This window comes from Equus caballus, chromosome 24 (genome assembly GCF_041296265.1).
Source record: "Equus caballus isolate H_3958 breed thoroughbred chromosome 24, TB-T2T, whole genome shotgun sequence".
NCBI lineage: Eukaryota > Metazoa > Chordata > Mammalia > Perissodactyla > Equidae > Equus > Equus caballus.
The window spans coordinates 44,322,344-44,338,648 of record NC_091707.1 but is presented as its reverse complement, the minus strand read 5'-3'; the positions used below and the strand labels follow the sequence as shown (position 1 = coordinate 44,338,648).

At 41.1% G+C, this 16,305-nt stretch overlaps 1 long non-coding RNA gene across 1 annotated transcript in view; it reads left to right on the top strand.

Moving 5' to 3' along the window:
- The first annotated feature begins 272 nt into the window (after window positions 1-272).
- Window positions 273-16,305, top strand: part of LOC111770374 (uncharacterized) — a 129,245-nt gene continuing 113,212 nt past the window's right edge. The window contains exon 1 of the long non-coding RNA XR_002803614.2: window positions 273-487. This is a non-coding gene — a long non-coding RNA (uncharacterized lncRNA). The remainder of the gene's footprint in view (window positions 488-16,305) is intronic.

Genomic DNA, 16,305 nt, shown 5'->3' with positions numbered 1-16,305 from the left:
TTTGAAATTCAATAACCTTTTCTAGAATAAAGGTAAATTTTTTATGTTTATAAATGTTAGGTAGTATATGATGATCCTTTTAAATCTGCATTCATAAGTTATTTCAGTTCGGGAACATTCTCTTCCCTTGTATCTTTGAACATTGTGTGTGCACTAGCTGCTCTGTTCTCTTTCTCTTCAAGGCAGAATAGCTACATACTGGGGCCCTGCTGTGGGTGCCTCATGTAGATTATCTTCTTCTGCGTGCTTTGAATTTTTCCATTTTGTTTTTTATTGTGCATGATTTTTTTTAAGCCAGCACCATTCTTCATCCTACAGTGCTCATTCAGCTTTTTGCTGGTGCTGTTCTGTTTTAATTTCATCTCCCTTTCCATTAAAAGCTGTTTTGTTATTTCCTCTTTCATCTGAACGTAGGCAGTACCTGTTTCTTTAATTTCCTCAAGAATATGAAACGTTGTTGCTGAAATATTTCTTTTCTTTCCTGGAGGTAAGTCTTCCCAAGTTTGCTTTCTTTATTGCCATCTGTATGCTCTTTTTCTTTCTTTCTTTTTGTTGTTGTCCTTGTGGACTATTTTTGCATGTCTCCTCTCCTTCATTTAAAAATTTTATTCATCCCCTGACGTTGACAGTTCTATCCAGATCTTCCTTTTGATTCCTCCAAACTGCACTTGGACTTCTCTTGGTTTGCTTCTTTGTTTGCACGGGCAGAGTCCAAATATTTCCTTAGGGCTCAAGCATGGAGGGTGAGAAACCAAATTTGGTAAGGTTTTTCCCCTGATCTGTCATTTGACTGCTTGATGTGGATATGAGAAAAACTGGGAGCTGAGAAGCAGGAAGGAGAGACAATGGTCAAACATGGCTAGGGAAATAGTGCTAATCCCTTCCTCTATTTTTTGGTTTACTTTGTTCAGCTTTTGGAGAAGAATTTAACCCCTTTCTTTTCCCCAGAGCTTTTTCTATCTGCTTCTCTATATTTTGAAATGTTATCTTTTGTTTTTCAACACACACACGTGTGTATATAACGTAATATATGTGTGTGTATGTTGTTGTTAGTGCTTTTGAGTGGATTCTGACCTCTAGAGACCCTGTGTCTAGCAGAACAGAACCCTACCTGGTCTTTTTGCCCCATCCTCTCACCTTCCGGCACTCTGTCAGACAGTGCTACTGCCATTCGTAGGGTTTTCCCGGCCAGGTTTTTTTGGAAGTGGGTGGCCAGGTCCTTCTTCCTAGTCTGTCTTAGTCTGGGAGCTCCGCTGAAACCTGTCCACCCTGGGTGACCCACTGGTATTTGCAATTTATAGAGAAAGAGAGGCAGAGAGACAGAGACAGAGAGAGAAGAAAAGAGACAGAGAAAGAGAGGAGGAGAGGAGAGGAGGGGAGAGAAGAGACTACCGAATTGAAGGATGATATTCTTTCGGTTGAAACCATATCTTATCCCTTTTTGTATGTTCTAAACAATGCCTAATCTGATGCCTAATTCAGGCAGTAGTACTTTCCTAAAGTACTAGCAGCACTAGTTTACAGGGGTATATCGGTAACCATGTATGAACCACTGACTCCACTAGTCATGTTATTAAGCACTTTCATATAGAATGTTTTCTTTTACCTTCTCAGCAATTTTAATGAGATAGTTACCATTAAAGTTCCATTGTATATAGCAGATAAATTTACCAGAAGTCTCCATTTCCAGTAAATGGAGATCGTGGGGACTCAAACCTTGGATCGTCTGACCCCAAAGCTGATGCTGTCACCCAGCGTGTGTCCTTCTTCAAGCAAAGACCTTCCAGTAGGATGACTGCTACTCCGAGGTCCTCGCTTTCTTTTCAGTTTGTTCAAACGCCTTCATGAACTTACTTCCTAATATTTACCTTTAGGCGTGTGCCTGACTGCCTCAGTTCTGAAGGATCCTAAACCAAACAAGACTTCTGCTCTCAGATTTGCCAGTGACCACTGGTCTTACTTTGCATGGAGGGACTAGATTTGAATTCCCTTGATGAAAAAGTCAAAGACCACCTCCTCATTTCTTAGAATTTAAAATGGCATTGTAAATCCAAATTTTGGTGACCTGGAGCTAGCCATGGGAGCTGCCTTGGGAGAGCTTGATGTTCTCCACTTGTGATACAACCTGCAGCATTATCCCGGGAGGATGGGGGGACGGTTTGGGCATTTGCTCCAGTTTGGCAAGTTAACCTTTGTCTCTCCTGATTGGATCCTGCTTCCTTCAGCTTATTGTTGATCTCAGGAGGCAGATTAGGCTGGGCCTATCCTCACTCAACAGAGAAAACTGAGAAACATGGAACGTGCCTGTACCCTCAATTTGGTGGCATCTCATTGACCACGTTTGTGTGTGTGCTTCAAAATAGTGAAAGGAGATGCTACATGGCTTCAAGTTTTTTTAAATTTCAGAATTCTTAATATAGAAAATTTAAGAAATGCATAAATGCACTCTTGATTTCATTATTCAGAGATATCCATGTTTCTATTTTGGTGAATCCAGTGCTTTTCTACTTGCGTATTTGTGTATATTTGCCTACCATGGACAGAATCTCTATAATATTAGTATGCATCAACTCATTTGTCAACCAATTTTATTTTACAGCATGCTTCTTATGGCCACCTAGTATTCTGTTGTATTCGTATGTATTGTTTCCTTTATCAACTAGGAAGCCTTTCTTGGTATCAGTTGAAATCATCCACGGTGAGAGAAAGGATTCTGACCAAGAGCCTCAGGGACATAAGCCGCGTTTCTCAGACCTTGGCTTCCTTCCTTTGGCCTTCCCACTGCATTGAATTCCAGCATGACCTACAGGGGCGGTGTTATCCTGGCACCTTCAAGGGATTAGACCTTGCCCAGGATGTTGATATGGAAAGGGTAGGCAGGGTATTCATGTGTGTAGAATGAAGTTGTTAAGAGATCACAGCATTGAAGAAACGGGAAGTCATTTCACCTAAATCTGCTGAAAAGGAGGAGAAAAATAGGAGAGAAAGGGAGAGAGAAAGAGAAAGGGAGGGAGAGATGGAAAGAGGGAGACAGAGAGAAAGGGAGAAGGAGAGGGGGAGAGAGAGAGAGTCTTCAGAAAGAAATAAGACTTCACTTGTTTTCTGGAACTTTCTTGAAGCTCCTCACAAACGTGGGAATGAAAGCTCTGTTCAGAGCAGCACATAGCAGTGATGTTAATAATTGAGGGCAGATAATAATAGATATAATTACTCGCACTTTTATAGCACTTACTAGGGGCCACATTGAATCCTCACAGTAACTCTTTGTGGTAGATTTTATCATTATATCCCTATTTTACAGTGAGGAAACTGAGGCACACAGAGAGGATCCACACACTCAGAGAAGAAGTGTGACCCAGCCCTCCCTTGTTGCAGACCCAGACGGAGGAAAGTGCTTTAGTTGAACTAACCAAGTAGCCCCCATGCCTGGGGCTGTTGTGTTCGCAGGACAGGGAGCCCTCCTGTCTGCTGCCAGTGTTGCCTGAAATTCCACCTGCACCAGGTCTTTCAGAAATGGGGACCAAAAGGCCTGTTACACTCCAGGAAACCCTGAAACTTGCCCTGAGATAACAATTGCAGAATCACTCAAAGGTCAATTTTTAATAATTCACATACACTCTCATCCCTTTCATATTCTTTGACCCTTCCCTCTCTTTGTCCAAAAATAATTCTCTTGAAGCTTTTAAAGAAATCAATGTCTGACATTCAGGCTTTGATTTCAAAATGGCCACTCATTCCAGTACCAGATGGATTCTGAAGTAGACCAACTTGTGCATTGGAGGCTGCAGAGAATGGAGGCTGCAGAGAATGGAGGCTGCAGAGAATGAAGGTGGCTTTGATAAGGACGAGTTATTTTTGTCCTTGAAGGTGATGCTGTGGAGACTTTCCTGAATGCTAGAGAGAGGTGGAGGGAGCTGGGACTGTGGTTATGTCCATTCTCATCCTATTTGAGGTCCTAATGCTGCAGGCTGTTGAATACTTGGTAACTAAGCAAGTGAAGTGGCTCAGAGGGATGGGGGCCATCCTGGTCTTGCATGGGTCAGGCAAGTATGGCTTCTTCGTAAAGCTGGGCAGTGGTTGTGGGAAGGAGAACTATTTCATAAAGGGATTATAGTGCCATTACCTGAAAACCCTTGCCAAACCAGAATACTTAGGAAAAGGATATTTCGATTAGTTGACTTTTCCAGATTACAGAGATTTAAGCCAACATTTATTTCAACCAACATTGAGACCCTTTTAAAAAGCAAGGGCGTTATCAGAACCACAGCTGGATCTTTGTTTTGTCCTTGGAAATTTATAGCACCTGAGGGCTGTGGTTCTGAACTTGATTTTCATTATATGGTAATATAGTTGTAGAAGGTTTAGGACAAAGGGCTGAATGTCTATAAATCCCAAGTTTTCCCTGAGAACTTAGATTGCAAATAATTCCTGACACAAACCTGTTTTGCTGCCATTTCTTTTTTTAAGGCAATGGTCTAAGGAAACGGACTGAGCACGAGACCTGGAGACACAGCGCCGGTCTCCAGTCCCTGCTCTGCCAGAGATGACTGGCTGGCAGACCGTGGACAGCCTCCTTGGGCCTCAGGTCCATCTTTAATAAAATGAGGTGTTGTGCCAGGAGATATTAAGGAGTCTTCCAGCAGTAATACTTGATGACTTTTGAGTTAGAGGGTGAAAAGAAAGAAGGATGGAAGGAAAAGAGGGAGGGAGGAGGGAAGGAAGGAGGAAGGAAAGAAGATGGGAGAGAGGGAGGGTGGGAGGAGGGGAGGGAGGAGGAGAGGAGGAGGAGAGGAAGGAGGAAAGGAAGGGAAGGGAGGAAGACAAAGAAGGAGGTAGGGAGGACATTAAGAAAAATTAGGATAGGTTGGAAATTAGTTGGGCCTCTCTTATCTACTTGTAACAAGGACAACACTATCCACTATTGATACATAACTATTCAAACCTCCTGCTCCTCTGCTTCTTAATGAGGTTGAGTCCTCTGATGCTCAGCCACTGTCTGGCCATGGTTCCTTTTGGTTGAGCAGGGTAGACATTTAAAGCTGAAGCATCAGAAGTGGCCAAGAAAGACTAGATTTATCTACATTACGAAGGGGAACAAACCAAATCTGGAACAATAAATCTCTGGGGGAGAGATTGTCGAGCAGCTGCTGGGAAGATTTTGGAGAAATAGATGCTCAGGGAGAATGTTTAGGACATTTCCCTATGTGTGTCATAAAAACGTAAACCGTGTTTTCCACTCTTCAGGACTTCACTCAAGGTTTAAATTGCTTCTTAGTGCTCTTTATATATGTCCAACTTGTATCTTCTTTGGTTATCACACCATGCCAAGAGCAGCCCCATTTTCTGTGTGTTATGAGAGATTTTGCTGGGTGGGAATGGGAGAAGGTAGGCACATTCAAACTCTCGTGGAGCATCTGGATTATACTTGGGTTGTACATTTCTAGGAGTAGACTTCAAGGAAAATGGAGTTGAAGAAAAATGTAGAATTACAAAGGTAGGATGAAATTTTGAAAACAATAAGCAGGGGAAGGCAGGCATTGGTTGGTGCTGTGAAAATAAAGTTTACTGCTGTTGTTTTTCTCTTAAAGGAGAAGTTTTCTTCTTTTGATTGCCCGACCACACTGTTTAATATTGAAAATTCCATTGAGGAGATCCTCTTAGGAATGATGGGCAGGGAACTGATGACAGGATGGAGCAGAGACTCAGTGAAGGCAGAGCTGAGTGAAAGAGCCCCAGAGCTGAAATGATCCCCCAGGAGATACTTGATGGAGCTACTGCCATTGAGCACTCTGCGGGGAGTCCCAACAGCAGCTCCTACTCCACAAGGCTGCTTCTTACCACGCTATGTTAGAGACCAGCAAGGGGAAAGGAAGCATCGAAGATTTTTTCTGGCTTGCTCCTTTTCTTGGTTCTCTGGTGATTTGAGGGTCCTCTCCAGCTGTGAGGGTGTCTAACCTGGTTAAAAGCTAACAGATTGCTGTGCATGCATGACCAATAAAACTAGATAAAATCATTTATAAACGTTATTCTAAATGAGAATACCCCAGCTGTTGGTGGCTCTTTTGAAAGCATCAGATTTACCGTGAGAGTGTAGGAGTTTACTGTTTGTACTCAAGTCTCCTTATAACCATCTCATTTATTTTACTGGAATTTTCTGTAGGCTTTTTATTTCACTTAAAAAAAAATCTGCTTCCAGAAGGATTATTTGAGATGGGTGATGTTCTGAAGAATGGAGATTAGCAGAATTTATGCTCTCTAATGTAGAAATGATTGGGGAGGACATGAAAACCTCCCTCACACATTTTCTCAGATACAGAATGACCAGCGATATAGCGATTCTGTGATGTATGTCTTTCCGCCAAAATATTCGTGTCACCGAGATTAACGGCAAGCACAACACTTTACGAGTGTTTATGTGTTGAAGAAAGTGGTTTCTTTCAGTGCTGCCAAATATTTCAATTTTGCCTTTGGGTTGTAATTTCAAGTATCAAGATTTACCAAAGGCCAGACCATGTCTCTAAAACAGAAATAAAGTACAAAACTACTATCACTACCTGTGTGTGAAAATAAAAATGCTTATTAGTAACCATATACTCCATTAAAACAAATTTTAGTAAGGTGGGAATAGCATTTTAAACTCACCTTAGAGACATAGGAAAGATATGGATGAGTTGTGTGTGTTTTTTTAAAATTTATTCTTTCTGCTCTTCTGTTGGCTGCTGCACTCACAGAAACTCTCACGGGAGTGATGATGTATGAAATTTCGTATCTCCTTCTCTGGAGTTGGGACTTTATATGTTCAATTTGTTCCCCTACACGTTATACCTGCTGCTTTGTACTTAAATTGAATGTGTTCCCTACAGAGAGTTTGCTGGATCAAATTTTGCAATTTAATACAGTAGGTAAGAGAGAATCCTAGTTGTCCATCCTTAGGTAAATACTTAGGGGAGGAGTGGAAAAGCAAAGCTTACTTTGTTCCTACAGATGTGTTCTCCAATGCTTGGCCAAATCCAGGGCAGAGCCTCTTGACTATTTGGGCTGGGGAAGCCTGAAAGGCGGGGGGTCTTTTCTGGGCTTGGGGCACCCTTGAGGGTCTACTACAAGGCAAGGTCTGGAAGCTGGGCATACTGGGAGGCACGCTGACCTAGGACAGTAAAGACAGCAATGTCCTGGGGAGTCAGAATAAAGACCTGGAGAAGCTGCAGGCTAGAACCCCAGGGGTGAAATGCAGCTATAGACGTGGAAGGACACAGCAGAGAAGGAAGCACATGGCGACCGGGAGGTATTTAATAGGCCCAAAGACAGTGAGGTGACTAAGGTGAGCAAAGTGAGAATGGCACTTTTTGAATTAACTTATTTATTTTTTCTCTGTTTATAAAAGTGATGCCTGCTTACTGAATAAAACTTGGAAATTACATGAGCCAGCTCTGAGGGCCTAGTGGTTAAAGTTTGGTGCTTTCATAGCTTCAGCAGCCCGGGTTTGTTTCCTGGTTGCAGAAGCACGCCACCCGTCTGTCAGTTGCCATGCTGTGACAGCAGCTCACGTAGAAGAACTAGAATGACCTACAGCTAGGACATACAACCATGTGCTGGGGCTTTGGGGAGAAAAAAAAAGAGGAAGACTGGGAGCAGATGTTAGCTCGGGGTGAATCCTTCCTTGAAAAAGAAAATCATTGTTTCTTTGTGTGTAGAAGTTATATTAAAAAAACACGAAAGGATTGAGGGAACAGCAAAGATTGAGGATGGCCCTCAAAGGGACTTAGACTTATTTGTAAGATTTAAACATTTTGTTTTTCAAGGTAAATCTATCTGTATTGTAGGATAAAAATATTTAAAGGATGTTCTGACTTTTCACTTTATTGTGAATGCAGGAGTCATCTTACTTTTACCATTTATGAGTGACCACCTGACAGCTGGCTGTTTCTGGCCCTCATTCTGCTTTTATATTCTCTAGAATATTCCTATTTCCCCTGATTCACTCTGGAAATCTTGTAAACTATAAGGAGCATAAACGATTAAATTCATTAGCAATTTTATAGAGAAATGTTTCTTCACGAGTTTGTGCATGCATTTTTATTTACGATATTTAGTATCTGATGAGCAAGCTTTCAGTTGATGAAACAAGCGGCAAGCCTCTTTCTCTCCCCAGAGCTGAAGCATTGCAATCACATTTTGCAAACCGCCAAAGCACTAGTGAGCCACAGAGCCTATATAATGGTGTTAACAGGGAACAGAAGCTCTCGCTTAGTTAGTCTTGAGGGGCGTTAAACAGGAATATTTTACAATCTGTATAGGAATTCCAGTAAGTGGTTATCAGGAGCCACCTTTGCATTGAAAACACTTTCATACCCATGATGTCCTTTGAGGCTCAGGACTCTATGAGAGAAGAAGGGTGTGACATATTTTAAATCCATTCTCCAGAGGAGAAAATTGAGATCAAGAAAGATGATGCAACTTGCCTGTTGTAACAGCCATGATGAAACTGAGATACAAAACCTGGTTTTCTAAATTCAAATGCCTTCTCACAGTACTATGTTGCTTCCCAAATTCTTTCAGGGTTGACCAGATGCTCTTTTACATTTACTGGCACTATAAATTGCATTTTATACATTTTATAATTTGCAGTAAGACTGAATAGTAACTAGGACACCTAATTTAAAAGGAGAAAAAGCTGGGCTCCAGTGAATAAAGTGTATGGCAATGAGTGTTTGCTGACACTTCCCGTTAAAGGGATCTTTATTGCCGTTTGACTTCTGGTGTTTATATTAGATGTGAAAGTTAAAGATAAACACCACTTTTGGGAAACATTAAAATGCTACAAGTGAGTTTTGCTTTGTTTAACTAACTGGCAGCGTTCTTGGAATCCTATAAAAGCACTCTTTTAGGAATGCATGAATGTTCTATTTTGCTTCATGGAATATGACAGATGGGGCTCTGAAAAGCATCTTAGGGTTGTCTTAGATATTAAAAAAATTCTGACCATACAATATCAAAATTGGAAGAAACTCCCTGGGATTAACTTTGTTCAATTTCTTATCTCATGCCCTCCTTCACCTCCCTCAACTAGATATCAACCTGTCCTTGAATGTGTAACATACTCTCTCAAAAAATAGCTCCCTCATTTGGGGAAAAGGCTAATTGTGAGTTCTTTTTTATACAGATACATTGATCTGTAATCTGCAACCTTATGACTTTCACCTTCGTGTCCAAGTTCTGTCCTTCAGAGCCGCACAGATGGGAAGATGTTTTGTAAACTACAAAGCACCATTTGTATATAATCTCTTATAATAACACAGAACCCTTCTAATCCTCCTTCCAGTTAGGCGGGCAATACAATGAGTGAAGACATTAAGTGTTGCTTGGAAAAGAGCTTCAGCCTCCCCGTTACTACCATCCAAACCCTGCATATTGCAAATGAATGTCCGTTCTTGGTTTAAATATAGGTGGGCTTGCTGTGCAAAAGCAATTTCAAGATATCTCAAATGAACACACAGACTCGGTGAGAACAATCAGTTTGCAAATCCTGCTTCTGGAGAAGTCTCCTCCATCAGACCACAGCCCCTTAAGGCCATGTCTTTAAAAATTCTGAAGCAATCATTGCTCCAAGTATTTGTAACTATCCATCCTACCCCTATTTTTTTCTATTTCTTCCGTAACAAATTATCACAAATTTACTGGATTAAAGAAACACAAATTTATTGTCTTATCATCCTACAGATTAGAAGTCCAACATGAGTCTCATTGGGCTAAAATCCTTTCTGCACGCGGCAGGGCTGCTTTCCTTTATGAAAGTTTTAGGACAGAATCCATTTCCTTGCCTCTGAGAGTTGCTAGAGCCCACCACATTCCTTGGCTCCAAGTACCATTTCTCCATCTTCAAAGCCACCAGTGTGCCCTCTTTCTGATCCTGTTTCTATCGGCACATCTCTTTCTCTGTTCCTCTGCCCGCCTCTTCCACGTGTAAGGACCCTTGTGATTACACTGGATCAACTTGGATAATCCAGTATAATCTCCCTACCTTAAACTCAGTTGACTAGTGAATTTATTCTATTTGCAAACTTATTTCCTCTTTGCAACATGTAATCTAACGTATTCACAGGTTCTGGAGATTAGGACATGAATCTTTTTTTTGGAGGGGGGCATTATTCTGTCTACCATAATGACCCTTCCAAAGTCTTCCTTTTCCTGCCTGTTCATCCCCGTTTTCCTTCCTTACATGGCATGGTGTTGAATGCACATCTTTCCAGTTGCTTTCCTTGGGTTTTTGCCCATTGATAATACACTGAGAACCACTAGGAATCAGATGCCCTCTTAGGTGCTAGGGATTTCACACCTAGTAATATGTCTACACCACAGAATTACAAGGATAGTGATAAGAATGTGTATGAGGTGTTATTGTGGGCTAGGTTTGCCAGGAGGCTGACTCTGAGATGGAGATTAGCATGCAGGAGGTTTAGAGAGGAATTTTGGGCTCAACACCTGTGGATGGGAAGGGATGGAAGCAGGAATGGGCAGAGAGTAAAGTTGAGTTGCAATCAACTCTCAGTGGAAACCTCAGGTGACCCGATGGTGTAGTCTGATGATGGGATGATCCTTCAGAACTGGTCCAAATTAGGGCAAGAGTGCAGGGACTTTGTACAACCACAGTAACCAGTGATTTGATGTGGGCCTCCCCATGAAGTGGGCATGACCATGGACAAGGCCACTGCCTTTAGCTGCGGCAATCCCTGAAGAGGGCCACCAGCTAGAGGCAGTTTGCTAGCAGCAGCACAAGCAGCTGGGGTAATCTGTCCTTCATTTATGAAGGGAGATATGAGTATGGGTCACAGCTTCCACCTCAGGTGCTATGGAAGCTTCTAGCAAAAGTGTCTTTCTGGTCTGGCAGCTGAATAACAAGGAAGTGGCCTGGCATTCTCAGCTGGGCCTTTGTGTTGTTAAGAGCTGACCTGGAGTCACAGTGTGGCCCTGGTCTTCTCCTATTGAACATAATCTCACAGAACACCAGCATCAGTCAAGGCCACTAAGACTGTGATAAATCAAGGCAGAAACAGGGCCACTCTATAATCATGTCTATAGTCAGACAAAAATAAGGACATTGTCCAAGCTACAGAAATGACCAAACATCCCCCTATCTTGGCTAGTATGTGTGACCACTGCTTTTTTTCAAAAAAAAAAAAAAACAAAACAACAACAAAACACAAATATAGCTTTCTCTTTGCTTTCTTCCTCCTGCTTTCTAGATAAGAATTATTAAAATACTAAATAATAGGATTAATTATCCCCATTTTCTGACAATATTCAGCCCAGAACAAAGCCCCACTTCCTTGAACTGTCCCCAAAAAACCTAATAAAAGCTCAAATCCAGTGGTAAGTACTCCTTACCACCCTTTAACTGAGATGCTCCTGTCCCATGTATGCAGACTCTGTTGTTGCAACGAGTTGTAAACCCAGCGTTTCCTATAGGTGTGTTCCTGGTGGTCTTTGCCTAGAGGGCATTGACAGCTCTAAGTCCTTTTGGGGCAGAGACTGTGCCTGGCACATAGTCCTACAATAAATATTCACTTACAGAAGGTTTTATTTGGCTTTGAATTTCCAGTGCTTTGAGTATTCAGTACTGAGTAATTTATTGGGTATTAAGATGTGCATGCAATATGTCTATAAAATTTGTTCATTGGTGGATGAATGAGAAATGGGCCTATTCTTAAAAGGTAAAGACATTTTAGAAAAGGAGTACAGTAGGAAACATGGAAGAATAGGGCAAAATTAGGAAAATCAAAGTATTTCGGTGTAACCAGACATAGGATACCAGAAGATGGAGAGAACAGTCTCATGTGCCATGACAAGGAATTTTTTCAGAAGAAATGTTTATTTTTCTAAAACCAGAGAGCAGTCATTTTAGTTTCTTAGGTTGTATCACTTCCTCTTTGGTGGTGGCTAGAGTAGAAAGCTTTTCCAAATAAGGTGTTATTGGCTATGAGGATGGAACAATGATTACTAACTTACGTCCTCATGCTGCCCTTTGGATTAGAGGATTCTCTTAGGGACCCGGCACTGGCTGGAATTGAGGATGGTGCACCTTCTGGCAAGATCTAGGGGATTCCAGTAACTTGTGTGGCTCCTGTCTTGCCCCCCTGGGATATCGAACCTCAGGAAAGTGGAGGCTTCTACTTCTGTGGCCCTGGGCTGAACTTAGTGAATTATCACCAACTCTGTTTTCCTTTGATGTTCCCTCTGGAGAGTTTTCCTTTGAAAGACTAATGTGAGAAGATGCAAGCCAGGTGCCGCCACGCCCCCTACCCTGGAGACCACAGCTAATTGCAGGAGCATCTGGAAAATCACAAGAGAATACTAGAGTGCTTTTGGGCCCCAGTCATGGGGACATTCCTGAGCCACGTGGCTACAGCAACAGAGAACCTCCACTTTTTCTGGCTGTGTTGCCATCTTGGAAATGAGATTCCACCATTTTCAGAGATTCCTGAAGCTTCCAGTGCAGTTTTGAAGTCATACTGTTGATGTGACCCTGTGAGAAATTACAGATTTACCAGCTTGTCAACTCCATATATCGCAACTTACTCTTGATCATCCCCACCTCCAGGATATGGATTCATTAGGGAGAGACCTGGGTGAAAGTAAGGAGTGGCTCAGGTCACCTCAGATACCCCCCGACTTCCCTTTCTGTTGTCTTGTCCCTTCTCTCCAGGGTCCAGAATTTCAGCATTCATGTGATTTTTGCTTGACCAATGCCAGTTCTGAAAATGTACCTGTTAAATTCATTCACAAGGTGGAAATTACTGATCAGGTTAAATTTCCAAAGGGGGCTTGTAATTCCCCCAGGAAGCAGGAAATAAATGTCTGTAGAATTCAGGCATTCCAAGTGCGGTCTGCAAATGCATGGGGGCATTTTAGAGTCTCAGCCTCTCCCCTCCCATGGGAATGGTGACACAAGGCTCTTCCTACTTTGAGGGGCAAGAACCTCCGTTCACATGAATGGCAAGTTTTTTTGACCAGATTACTTCAGTAAAAAAGAAAAGCATACTTAAACCATGCTTATTTTGAAGAGAATGGCAGGAACATTCTTTCTGATTCTCACAAACCAAAACTGATAAGAAGCGAGCACTGAAAAGTCTAGAATCTGTTCTGTACAAATTGACTGTGCTATTTTGACCTTCTTCCTGGGGTCATTTTAATTATATCTGAAAAATGAGTTATGAGAGGCAAATGAATTAAATTTCCTTTTATACGTAATTACAATGCAAATTTAAAACTGTTATACCCCGTTTCCTAGAAATGACTGGAACGGAGATTTTCTCTGTCTTTTTATTTTTACTTTTTCCTCCTACTCATTTAGGAAAAGACGTAATGATTAAGTAGAAATGGAAAAGCAATAATAGGAAGTTAAGTGTAAAAGGCAACTTAATTTCCTTGTCACTCTGAACGTTTATAGTGGTGTGTGGGTTCTCACCCCATCTTTCGTCAAAGTAGCTTAATAATGGAAAACACTTCAGTGTCTAGTTGAACTTTCTTTTCTTTCTTAAAGATGAGCCAACTTCAGAAGTTTTGCAGGCTTATTTTATGCACCTTAATGCAGGTACTTATCTGGTTGGGGTACTGCAAAATGAGGCTCCTGAAATGTTCTGTTAGCATAAACAAGAGTGAAAAGTGGTAATTATTTCTAATCATGATTCTGGTTTTTAAAAAGAAACTTTCTGTGTCCAAGTTCATTTAATTAGTGGGCACACAGTGTGTTATTTCATCATTCAACAACCTTCGTTGACGTTTGCATCATTGCTGACATAACTAAAATATATAGAGCTCAGTTCCAAAATGAAGCACACATTCACATGTGGCCCTAAAATGGCTTACTGAGGAGGTGGCTATTCTTGCAATTTCGCTTTCTGGAGGTCTTTGCTACTCAAAATGTGGTCTGTGGACCAGCAGCATCAGCATCACCTGGGAGCTTGATAGTGCAGAATCTCAGGTCCTATTTGGACCTGCTGAGTTGGAATCTACATTTTATCAAAACCCCATGAATATTCATATGCAAGATTACTATTTGAGAAGCACAGGTATAGAACATTCTAGGCTCTGATTATTCCTCTGTTTTCCTTTTTGCCCTACTCCACTAAATAGCATTATATTATCCAAAGTATGATATTATTCAAATCTTCATAAAAAACAACCCTGAATCTCAGGGGCTTAACAAAATGAGCCTATCTTTCACCTCTTATTCCTTTGAGGGCTAGAATAGGGGGGCAGTCTTTCCCAGGCAGTCATTTGAGGGCCAGTCATTCCATATAGTAGCTTTTCTATCCTTGGGGGCTTCATAGTTATTCAATAGACCCATTATTCTGAGCTTTCAATGAAGGAAAAGCCAGAATATGGAGTAATATGCAGGATGTTTTATGGGCCAGGTATGGAGGCGAGTACACCACTTCTACCTGCATCTCATTGGTCAAAGCTCAATCACATGGCCACATCTAGCTGCAAGAGAGGCTGAGAAATGTCATCTATCTTTTTGCATAGAGAGAAGAGTAAATGGTTGATAAACATTTAATCAGTCCCTGATTCACTTACCTGTCCTCCAGGATCCAACTAAAGCCCTACCTCTTTCTGAAATGCTTCAGGCTAGAGGTTGTCTTCTTCTCAATTCCTACAGCACTTACTATTCAGTCTTTTCATTTATGTCTTCCATAAATATCCTTGTATTTATCTATTCATTGATGTATGTCTTATCTTTCACTAGAATTTATAAGACCTCAAAAGGCAATGGTCACATCCTTCAACATTTTTTCAAAAACTCTGCAGAGCCGAGATTACTTTTATGCATGTCATGAGCATATTAACTTTTTTTTTTTTTTGAGGAACTAGTAACTACTTTTTGAGCTAACTACTGCCAGTCCTCCTCTTTTTGCTGAGGAAGCCTGGCCCCAAGATAGCATTGTGCCCATCTTCCTCTACTTTATATGTGGGATGCCTACCACAGCATGGCATGGCAAGCGGTGCCATGTCCGCACCTGGGATCCGAACCAGCGAACCCCAGGCCACCGAGAAGCGGAACGTGTGAACTTAACCTCTGTGCCATGGGGCCGGCCCCGTATTAACATTTTTTGATCAAGTTAATGAATACTTGGGGACAATATCGTGATTCTTCTTATATCAGTATTTAGGAGAATATCTTGTGACTCTTTTCCATGTCTGGTTTCTGTGATTAACCCTCAGATTCCATTAGAAATGATCCTTCTAATCTCCTGTCACCTTTTTGCGTATGTCATCAGTTTTTCTTGTCTTAATGCATCCTAACAGCAGTGCATCCATTCGGGCATGACATGGGCCACTGAATATGTCCTTCTGCCCATGTCATGTTAGAAGAAATCAAAGTCTTCAAATGGAGAAGTAATTCGCCTGAAATCACATAACCGGTGGGCACAGAGAAGGCAAAGTTTGGACTTGAGTCAGTTTTATGACTCCAAATCCTTGTTAAAACTGTCCTCCACAGCTTCTTCTAGAGATAGGTGCATTCTCTTCGGATACCTCAAAATGTGATTGACCCTTGACAACATTATGAGGAGAATTAAGTATAATTTGTAGATGGCTGTTTTTCGTTTTTCAGTCTCCATTTTGCCAGTGTTGTCAAAGGGAATGAAGGTTTGTTTTGTCAGACCTTTCAATTTTTCAAAGAGCTTGGAATTTTTGTACAAAATAAGTTTTCTGGCCAAATCTAACCTAGAATAGCCAGTTTTTAAACTAAAATACAAGGACATTCAATGTTATTGCAGTTTTGATGCAAAAACAAGTTTTTTTTCTTTGTCAGTAACTATTTTCTTTGTTTCTTTGTTTCTTCTTTTTACCTGTCTCCCTGACTGCTCATAAAATATTATATTTCTCTTAGAAATTAAAACATTAATTTGTTAATACATATGCACATTTTCTTTGATTTTGCTGGGATCCCATTGGGCTCTTTGAATCTGAAAATTTCTACTTCTGCTAAGCAAATATTCTGACATTATTTGTTTATTGTATATTCTCTCTTTGCTTTGTAATCTTCTTCGGGAACTCCAGTTTTACGTGTTTTAGATCTCATGGACTGAACCTTCATCATTCTCTTAGCTTTTTCTCACTCTCATTTTTCCCTTTGTCTTTGTGTTCTTGAAGGATTTTTTGAGTTGATGTTGTAAACCATATATTTGGTTTTCTGCATCATATGATCTACTGTTTGTTGCTCCCAAAGCATTTGAAATTTTGCTAGTCTTGTCTTTCAAGAACCAAATCTTGTCCCTACTTCAAATAAGCAACTTTCTCTTGAAA